The following is a 10,951-nucleotide window of genomic DNA, read 5'->3' as shown; positions in this document are numbered from 1 at the left end:
TAACAGAAGAAATATTGAATTTAATTGATGAAAGGAGAAAATATAAAAATGCAGTAAATGAAGCAGGCAAAAAGGAATACAAACGTCTCAAAAATGAGATCGACAGGAAGTGCAAAATGGCTAAACAGGGATGGTTAGAGGACAAATGTAAGGATGTAGAAGCTTATCTCACTAGGGGTAAGATAGATACTGCCTACAGGAAAATTAAAGAGACCTTTGGAGAGAAGAGAACCACGTGTATGAATATCAAGAGCTCAGATGGCAGCCCAGTTCTAAGCAAAGAAGGGAAGGCAGAAAGGTGGAAGGAGTATATAGAAGGTTTATACAAGGGCGATGTACTTGAGGACAATATTATGGAAATAGAAGAGGATGTAGATGAAGACGAAATGGGAGATACGATACTGCGTGAAGAGTTTGACAGAGCACTGAAAGACCTGAGTCGAAACAAGGCCCCCGGAGTAGACAACATTCCATTAGAACTACTGACGGCCTTGGGAGAGCCAGTCATGACAAAACTCTACCAGCTGGTGAGCAAGATGTATGAGACAGGCGAAATACCCTCAGACTTCAAGAAGAATATAATAATTCCAATCCCAAAGAAAGCAGGTGCTGACAGATGTGAAAATTACCGAACTATCAGTTTAATAAGCCACGGCTGCAAAATACTAACACGAATTCTTTACAGACGAATGGAAAAACTGGTAGATGCAGACCACGGGGAGGATCAGTTTGGATTCCGTCGAAATGTTGGAACACGTGAGGCAATACTGACGTTACGACTTATCTTAGAAGAAAGATTAAGAAAAGGCAAACCTACGTTTCTAGCATTTGCAGACTTAGAGAAAGCTTTTGACAATGTTGACTGGAATACTCTTTTTCAAATTCTAAAGGTGGCAGGGGTAAAATACAGGGAGCGAAAGGCTATTTATAATTTGTACAGAAACCAGATGGCAGTAATAAGAGTCGAGGGGCATGAAAGGGAAGCAGTGGTTGGGAAAGGAGTGAGACAGGGTTGTAGCCTCTCCCCGATGTTGTTCAATCTGTATATTGAGCAAGCAGTAAAGGAAACAAAAGAAAAATGTGGAGTAGGTATTAAGATTCATGGAGACGAAGTAAAAACTTTGAGGTTCGCCGATGACATTGTAATTCTGTCAGAGACAGCAAAGGACTTGGAAGAGCAGTTGAACGGAGTGGACAGTGTCTTGAAAGGAGGATATAAGATGAACATTAACAAAAGCAAAACGAGGATAATGGAATGTAGTCAAATTAAATCGGGTGATGCTGAGGGAATTAGATTAGGAAATGAGACACTTAAAGTAGTAAAGGAGTTTTGCTATTTAGGAAGTAAAATAACTGATGATGGTCGAAGTAGAGAGGATATAAAATGTAGACTGGCAATGGCAAGGAAAGCGTTTCTGAAGAAGAGAAATTTGTTAACATCGAATATAGATTTATGTATCAGGAAGTCGTTTCTGAAAGTATTTGTTTGGAGTGTAGCCATGTATGGAAGTGAAACATGGACGATAACTAGTTTGGACAAGAAGAGAATAGAAGCTTTCGAAATGTGGTGCTACAGAAGAATACTGAAGATAAGGTGGATAGATCACGTAACTAATGAGGAGGTATTGAATAGGATTGGGGAGAAGAGAAGTTTGTGGCACAACTTGACTAGAAGAAGGGATCGGTTGGTAGGACATGTTTTGAGGCATCAAGGGATCACAAATTTAGCATTGGAGGGCAGCGTGGAGGGTAAAAATCGTAGAGGGAGACCGAGAGATGAGTACACTAAGCAGATTCAGAAGGATGTAGGTTGCAGTAGGTACTGGGAGATGAAGCAGCTTGCACAGGATAGAGTAGCATGGAGAGCTGCATCAAACCAGTCTCAGGACTGAAGACAACAACAACACAACATGGCAAAGCTATTAGGGACAACACCAATAATTTGCACAAGATGGTGAGAGCGGTGTGGGCTATCTACTATCATAAATTTTCAACTTATAACAACCCCGAACATTGTTTGTGTCCTCCTCCTCCTGAGACATGCTGCAAATATAGGAAAGGAGTAATGGAGGCTCTGAAGCCTATATTTAGAGATATGGCCCATCCAGATCTATTGAAAAGGTGTTTGCATGGGAAAACACAAAACGTCAACGAATCTTTCAATAATCTTCTCTGGACTCGCATACGAAAAAGGGTATTTGTTGGGATGAAGACCCTACACTTACGAACGTATGGCACGGTAATCACATTTAATAATGGATGTAGTGGCAGATTGAGAGTACTTGAGAAGCTGGGAGTGATCTTGGGGAAGCGTATTGTAGAAGGTCTTCACGACGTGACATCGGAAGAGTGAAAAAAGCTGAGGTTTCAGCAAAACATGTGACCAAAGAGGCAAGGAGCAGGAGAAGGCAGCTGCTACTTGATAGAACTGGTGGTGAAGATGACCTAGAACACGGAGCAGGGTGTTTTTAATGACATCATGTAACAAAAATGGTTCAAATGGCTCTGAACACTATGCGACTTAACTTCTGACGTCATTAGTCTCCTAGAACTTAGAACTAATTAAACCTAACTAACCCTCGGACATCACACACATCCGTGCCCGAGGCAGGATTCGAACCTGCGACCGTAGTGGTCGCTCGGCTCCAGAATGTAGCGCCTAGAACCACGCGGCCACTCCGGCCGGCACACATCATGTAACAATAAAGGTAAGAAATTTCTTTTGAAAACTTTAAACGTCCTTCTCTCAGTTAATACATTTTTCACTACAAATGCCCAGTTTTCTCAGAAAGTCAGTAGTTAATACATGACAAAAATTCCAAATCCGTATCTACAACAGTCTCTGAGATAATGGGTCATTAACATTGGTGAATTAACATGGGCGAGATAGGCTCCCGGGTCTCTTCTGAAGCGTCTAGAACCGCTCGGCCACACGGCCGGCGCTGGCGTTTTGGTTGCACCTACGGTACAGCTATCCGTATCGCTGAGGCACCCAAGCCTCCCCACTAACGGCAAGGTCCAAATCTAACGATTTGTTGTTAGATATCTTTATTCCACTAGTTATAAAACCAGTGCAACGAAAGTGAATTAATTGACAAAAAAAGACGTTTGCAGGGCAGCAGCGTCTGCTGTCTGATCTTCAACACTATTCTTCAATAACGTTGTGAACAAGGACACCCAGAAAAACATATACGTTGAGCTGACAAAACCTCACCAAATGCTGTCAGAGACTTGACGTTACAGCTACGAAACTGATCGACTCGCTATATACCCAAGATGTGACAGAGGAATGACATACTTCACACCATCATACATGTGTGTTCGTTTGATGGACTCTAACGCATAGAGTGGATGCCGGTTATTTTTCAGTTTTGCTTCAGGAAGTAGAAATTTTCCTTTGAAATTGTTTTTCCAACAGTTTGTATATAACCTAAAGCAATAGTTGCTTTTATGACGTTTTAGTTTGTAGCTTAGCAGCTGTAGCATGAAAGTCTTGTACGTCAAAGTGTGCAAGTAGGTCTAGGTGTGTTGGAGTAGCCATTTTGATTTGGACTGCTAGTCTGCTACATCTGAATATGTGTAAGAGACAGATTTATAAATCAAACGTTTCCAAAGGATTTCTAAGTCACTTCTTAATCATTTTAAGGGTGCTTGTACTGGCAAATGTGCTGTAATAGTTTATACAGATATGTAGTTCGATTTGACTCGATTAGTAGAATAGTTTGTAGTAATAGTAAAACTAAATTAAACTCCGCCGGAACAGGCCATGAAGGCCCAACGGTATTGACCGGCCGCCGTTTCATTCTCAGCCCACAGGTGTCACTTGTTGCGAATATGGGTGGGCAAGTTGTCAGCAAGTTCGCCCCCGGTGAATTCAGTAATGTAGAGTCATAATGTAGACTACAATAGGTCCCCAACTAGCTGTAGTACAATATTCATAACCATATCTTCTCAGATAACTGTACCACAGTTCCCGCACAGTCTTCTGGTGGGTCACGTCATTATTTTTAAGCAACAATGATTTTCGCTGTAGGTGCACGCAGCTTGGTGAGCGGGAAATTTGATATCGAATTCCTACAAACATAATTCAATTTACGGTCCAGATTGGCACTTGATTTTTAAATGTGTTCTAGTATAACTTATCTATCATTTCCAGCATATCTCTATACACTACTCATCCTTTGCATCCAGGCTTAATAGCCCCCAAACATACACGTTGAGGTGACAAAAGTCATGGGATTGTATTTAATACCTTATCGGCCATTCGTTTGCCGATGGTAGTGTAGCAACTCGACGTCGCATGTATTCAATAAATTATTGGAAGTCTCCTGCAGAAATAATGACTGATGGTGCCTCTAAAGTCGTCCGTAATTGAGAAAGTGTGCAGGATTTTGTGCACGAACAGACCTTCCGATTCTTCTCTATAAATTTTCGATGGGCTTCATGTCGGACAATCTGGGTGGCCAAATCATTCGCTCAAATTGTCCAGAATATTCTTCAAACCAAACAGTTCAGCTCGACCAGAGGACCCAGTCCATTCCATGTAAACACGGCATACACTTTGTATGAAACCATCACCTGCTTGCACAGTACCTTCTCTACGCCACACTCGAACCCTACCATCAGCTCTTACCAATTGAAATCGGAACTCATCTGACTAGGTCACGGTTTTTCAGCTGTCTAGAGTTGAACCTATGTGGTCAAGACCCCAGAAAAGGCTTTGCCAGTTCTGTTAGTGGACGCACTCACATCGGTCTTCTGCTTCCATAGTCCATCAACACCAGATTTCACCACACTGTCCCACCGCATACGTTCCTCGTGCGCCCCACATTGATTTCTGCGGTTATTTCACCTAACGTGGCTTGTCTGTTAGCACTGACAACTCTACGCCAACGCTACTGCTCTCAATCGTTAGGTGAAGGCCGTCGCCACTGCGATGCCCACGGTGAGAGATAAACCCTGAAATTTGGTGTCCTTGGCACACTACCGACACTGTTAATGTCAGAATATTGAATTCCCTAACTATTTCCGAAATGGAATGTCCCGTGCATCTAGGTCAAGCTCCCATTCCGCATTCAAAGTGTGTTAATTCGAATCTTGCGGTCATAACAGCGTCGGACACATTTTCACGTGAATCACCTCAGTACAAATAACACCTCCATCAAATCACTGCCCCTTCATGCCTTGTGTACGTGATACTACCAATATACACTCTTGGAAATGGAAAAAAGAACACATTGACACCGGTGTGTCAGACCCACCATACTTGCTCCGGACACTGCGAGAGGGCTGTACAAGCAATGATCACACGCACGCCACAGCAGACACACCAGGAACCGCGGTGTTGGCCGTCGAATGGCGCTAGCTGCGCAGCATTTGTGCACCGCCGCCGTCAGTGTCAGCCAGTTTGCCGAGGCATACGGAGCTCCATCGCAGTCTTTAACACTGGTAGCATGCCGCGACACCGTGGACATGAACCGTATGTGCAGTTGATGGACTTTGAGCGAGGGCGTATAGTGGGCATGCGGGAGGCCGGGTGGACGTAGCGCCGAATTGCTCAACACGTGCGGCGTGAGGTCTCCACAGTACATCGATGTTGTCGCCAGTGGTCGGCGGAAGGTGCACGTGCCCGTCGACCTGGGACCGGACCGCAGCGACGCAAGGATGCACGCCAAGACCGTAGGATCCTATGCAGTGCCTTAGGGGACCGCACCGCCACTTCCCAGCAAATTAGGGACACTGTTGCTCCTGGGGTATCGGCGAGGACCATTCGCAACCGTCTCCATGAAGCTGGGCTACGGTCCCGCACACCGTTAGGCCGTCTTCCGCTCACGCCCCAACATCGTGCAGCCCGCCTCCAGTGGTGTCGCGACAGGCGTGAATGGAGGGACGAATGGAGACGTGTCGTCTTCAGCGATGAGAGTCGCTTCTGCCTTGGTGCCAATAATGGTCGTATGCGTGTTTGGCGCCGTGCAGGTGAGCGCCACAATCAGGACTGCATACGACCGAGGCACACAGGGCCACACCCGGCATCATGGTGTGGGGAGCGATCCCCTACACTGGCCGTACACCTCTGGTGATCGTCGAGGGGACACTGAATAGTGCACAGTACATCCAAACCGTCATCGAATACATCGTTCTACCATTCCTAGACCGGCAAGGGAACTTGCTGTTCCAACAGGACAATGCACGTCCGCATGTGTCCCGTGCCACCCAACGTGCTCTAGAAGGTGTAAGTCAACTACCCTGGCCAGCAAGATCTCCGGATCTGTCCCCCATTGAGCATGTTTGGGACTGGATGAAGCGTCGTCTCACGCGGTCTGCATGTCCAGCACGAACGCTGGTCCAACTGAGGCGCCAGGTGGAAATGGCATTGCAAGCCGTTCCACAGGACTACATCCAGCATCTCTACGATCGTCTCCATGGGAGAATAGCAGCCTGCATTGCTGCGAAAGGTGGATATACACTGTACTAGTGCCGACATTGTGCATGCTCTGTTGCCTGTGTCTATGTGCCTGTGGTTCTGTCAGTGTGATCATGTGATGTATCTGACCCCAGGAATATATCAATAAAGTTTCGCCTTCGTGGGACAATGAATTCACGGTGTTCTTATTTCAATTTCCAGGAGTGTATGTGTACGATACGTATATGTCCATATCGCTATCCCATGACTTTTATCACTTCAGTGTGCTGTATTAGCATGCGGAACTTTTTCAAGTCGAGCCTCCTGATACTCTGCAGCTGGACACACACAGCTGTTTTCAGACTTCGAGTTTCCACCATTTCCAGCGTGTGCACCGTTAGCATTGCATAGTCCACCAATGCATGTGGTGCTGCTCTCTGCAACGTTAATTGAGCTTCTGTAGGATTATCATCAGATTAAGAATTATTTGTAGTGTTAATGTATGAAACTCCATGAGGGATAGCCTCCCCCCTTCCACAAACACCTTGTATCATTCTCCGGTTCATATCTTAATTCCAGTCTGTTCGATACGTATAATTCCAATTATATGAAGTACATGATTATGATTCACAACAGCACATTGTATAAGGTACATTTAAGATGGGTATACTGTATGTAGGATCAACCATAAGCCGCAAGAGGAGTTATCAGCTTGAATTTTGGAGTGTATGTAAGAAACCTTCAACCATGAATATACATTATGCTTCGTTTAATAATAATGAAAAGAAGATGAAGTTGAAGTGGCATAGGATTCTGCCTATTGTGCTAACCCGCATTATTACATGGGAACAGGCAGCCCATGATCGTAGTTGCTTGTATAGATGTACTGAAGACCATTTCAGAATGTTGTAACCTGAACTGGATATTCGACATAGGAGTCATATATGGAGTACGTTTCGTTAAAAACATATTTTATACGCACTTCACTGAAGCGCCAAAGAACCTAGTATACGTATTCGTATTCAAATACAGAGATATGTAAACAGGCAGAATACAACGCTTCGGTCGGCAACGATTATATAAGACGTCAAGTATCTGTCCCAGTTGTTAGATAAGTTACTGCTGCTACAATTGTAGGTTACCAAGATTTAAATGAGACTGAACGTTGTGTTATAGTCGGATCACGAGCGATGGGACACAGTGTCTCCGAAGTAGCGATGAATTGTGGATTTTCTGTACGACCATTTCACGAATGTACTGTGCAGAAGGCAGTAGAGGATCAGATAGCAAAAGTTGGGGCCTAATAGAAATCATTGGGTAATATAAAGGATATTGAACTTAATACATGAAGGGAGAAAATTTAAAAATGCAATAAACTAAACGGCGAAAGGGATTAAAATAGTCTATAAAATGAGATCTACAGGAAGTGCAAAATGGCTAAGCAGGAATGGCTAGAGGACAAATGTAAGGATGCAGAAGCATATATCACTATGGGTAAGGTAGATCCTGCCTACAGGAACATTAAAGGAACCTTTGGAGAATGGAGAACAACCTGTATGAATATCAAGAGCTCAGATGGTAAAACAGTCCTAAGCATAGAAGGGAAAGCAGAAAGCTGGGAGGAGTATATAGAGAATCTGTACAAGAGAGATGTACTGCAGGACAGTAGTATAGAAATGGAAGAGTACGTAGATGAAGATGAGAAGGGAGATATGATACTGAGTGAAGAATTTGACACAGCAGACTTAAGTAAAAACAATGCCCTAGGAGTAGTGAACATTCCGTTAAGGCTACTGATAGCCTTTGGAGAGTCAGCCATGACTAAACTCTTACATTTGGTGGGTAAGATGTATGAGACAGGTGAAATACCCTCGGACTTCAGAAGAATGTAATAACATCAATTCTAAGGAAAGCAAGTGCTGACAGGTGTGGAATTACCGAGCTATCACTGTAAAGAGTCACGGTTGTGAAATACTAACACGAGTCGTTTATAGATGAACGTAAAAAGTGGTAGAAGCCGACCTCGGGAAAGATCAGTTTGGATTCCGGAGAAATGTAGGAACACACGAGGCAAACTAACTCTACGACTTCTCATAGAAGATGGTTAAGGAAAGGCACGCGTACGATTATATCACTTGTAGACTTAGAGAAAGTTTTTGACATTGTTGACTGAAATACTCTCTTCCAAATTCTAAAGGTGCCAGTAGTAAAACACAGGAAGCGAAAGGCTATTTACAATTTGTCCAGAAACCAGATGACTGCTGTCGAGGGGCATGAAAGGTAAGCAGTGGCTGACAAGGGAGTGAGACGGGGTTGTAGCCAATCCCTGATGTAATTCAATCTGTGTCTTGAGCAAGCAGTAAAGGAAACCAAAGAAAAATTTGAACTAGGAATTAAAGTCCAGAGAGAAAAAATAAAAACCTTGAGGTCTGAGGATGCCATTGTAATTCTGTCAGAGACAGTAAAGGACTTGGAAGAGCAGTTGAACGGAATGGATAGTGAGTTTAAAGGATGATATAAGATGAACATCTACAAAAGAAAAACGAGGATAATGGAGCGTAGTCGAATTAAAACAGGTGATGCTGAGGGAATTAGATTACGAAATTGGTCAAGAAATGGTATTTGGGAAGCAAAATAACTGATGATGGTCAAAGTAAGGAGGATATAAACTGTAGACTGGCAATAGTAAGAAGAGCACTTCTGAAGAAGAGAAATTTGTTATCGTCGAGTATAGATTTAAGTGACAGGAGGCCCCTTCTGAGAGTATTTGTATGAAGTGTAGCCATGTAAGGAAGTGAAACATGGACGATAAACAGTTTAGACAAGAAGAGAAGAGAAAATTTTGAAATGTGGTGTGTGAGTTAACGAGTATTGCGCTCTCATTTAAATATATGGCCGGAAGAGTCGGCCTACAGGAATTTTGTAACGAACCCTTTCATCCAGGACCGCGTGCCATAAAGGCCGCTGATTTATCACGAGAGGGGGAAACTCACAGGCGTCTATTGTCTATTGAGGACTAAGCACTGTAGCGCGCGAGTGAGACAGACGAGAACCTATGTCATCGGGAGACCCAGTAAAAGGCTTTTGTGGCCCAGGAGACATTGTAGGGTGAAATAAGGCGGACCAAAGATCGGCTATAATCGGAAATATTTATGGAAACTATTTAATTGTGTTGTAATGCAAAGAATGATGCCACAGTAATTTTAATATGTCATCCACCATAAATTTTCATGGTGGTTCCAATAAAACGCGAATATGGATCATATCTATAATTGTTTAGGATTTACTGTTGAAGTGAAATTAAGAAGTTTTGTAACGAAGGCTTGAATGCTAAAATCAGAACCCTTTCGTCGATCTTAACTATCAACATTTCATATAGTAGCGCATCATTACAGTGACAAATTTTGTAAATGCCAACTCTGTAACTTTATTTGTTTAAAAGATATAGTAAATTTAAATTACCAGTCTTTACAGTTACACATCAGATCGTCATTTCCTCCACACAAAACACATTGAACGATGACAGGATGATACCTTATTGAATCATTAGGTAATATTATATTCGTAGTAAAGATTTGTGCACAATAGTTACCTTTCTTCTATGTTTATTTATCATAAAGCACATTGGCCGTAGCATTCAAAGCTAAGATTAAAACTGAATTGATTTTATATAAAAGAATTTAACGTCTATTATATAATGGATATTATTGTTACTTTATGTAGAACGTGAAATTGGTCAAGCTGTGATTATTTAACTGTGTTAAAATGTAAAATAATGGAGAATAAGCTGTAGCCAATCAGATGGACGGCTTCAGGAAATGGAACTGCCCTAGTCAGTTGAGTGACGATGTCCGGAACGCGGCCGGAGACGGGCAGAGAGAGACAGTTCTGGTCTCGACACCAAAGAGGACAGTTCGGCTGGAGACACCAAAGGATACAGTGCTTGTGGAGACACGAAAGTGGACGGTCGGTCTTTAGGCAGCTAGGAAGTAAAATGACTTAAAAATTTCGCGTTGTGTGGTATCGGGGGACTTAGTCTCCTAGCGGTGAGCAGCCGCGCGTCTGGTGTGAACTCTTAACCTTTCGCATGGTTCACGAGGTGGAGTATCGAACTTGTAATTCGCGATGAGATTGTGAATGATCGAACTGTGTCAAATGGATATGCGCTCGAGTGTAACAGTAACTCTAAATACGACCACTTTCGCTATTAGTTTGCTTTCCGGATAAAAATTATTCTAATCAAATCGCAACTTTGTGGCCTACATAATTTATGGGTCGTTAATTTAGTTCCCGATATTATTATTACTGTTATTATATGTTATGTTAACATTGTATTTCGCAAACTTGCCATCCGCCAGACAATTTAACCAAAGGGTCACAAGTGTCTAATTTAGGGCGTGTAATGCAACACGTCCTCTTCAACCCATAAACGAGATAAGCCAACACATTTCGATGAAGAGGAACCTCATGCGAGCCCGAAGATCTTTGGGATGTTAACTCGCAATTTTTGCTCGTCCAGGATAGGAACTTGGAAAGTGTTAGTTGAGG

Source organism: Schistocerca gregaria, chromosome X (genome assembly GCF_023897955.1).
Source record: "Schistocerca gregaria isolate iqSchGreg1 chromosome X, iqSchGreg1.2, whole genome shotgun sequence".
Lineage (NCBI taxonomy): Eukaryota > Metazoa > Arthropoda > Insecta > Orthoptera > Acrididae > Schistocerca > Schistocerca gregaria.
Note: the sequence above shows the minus strand (reverse complement) of the source record.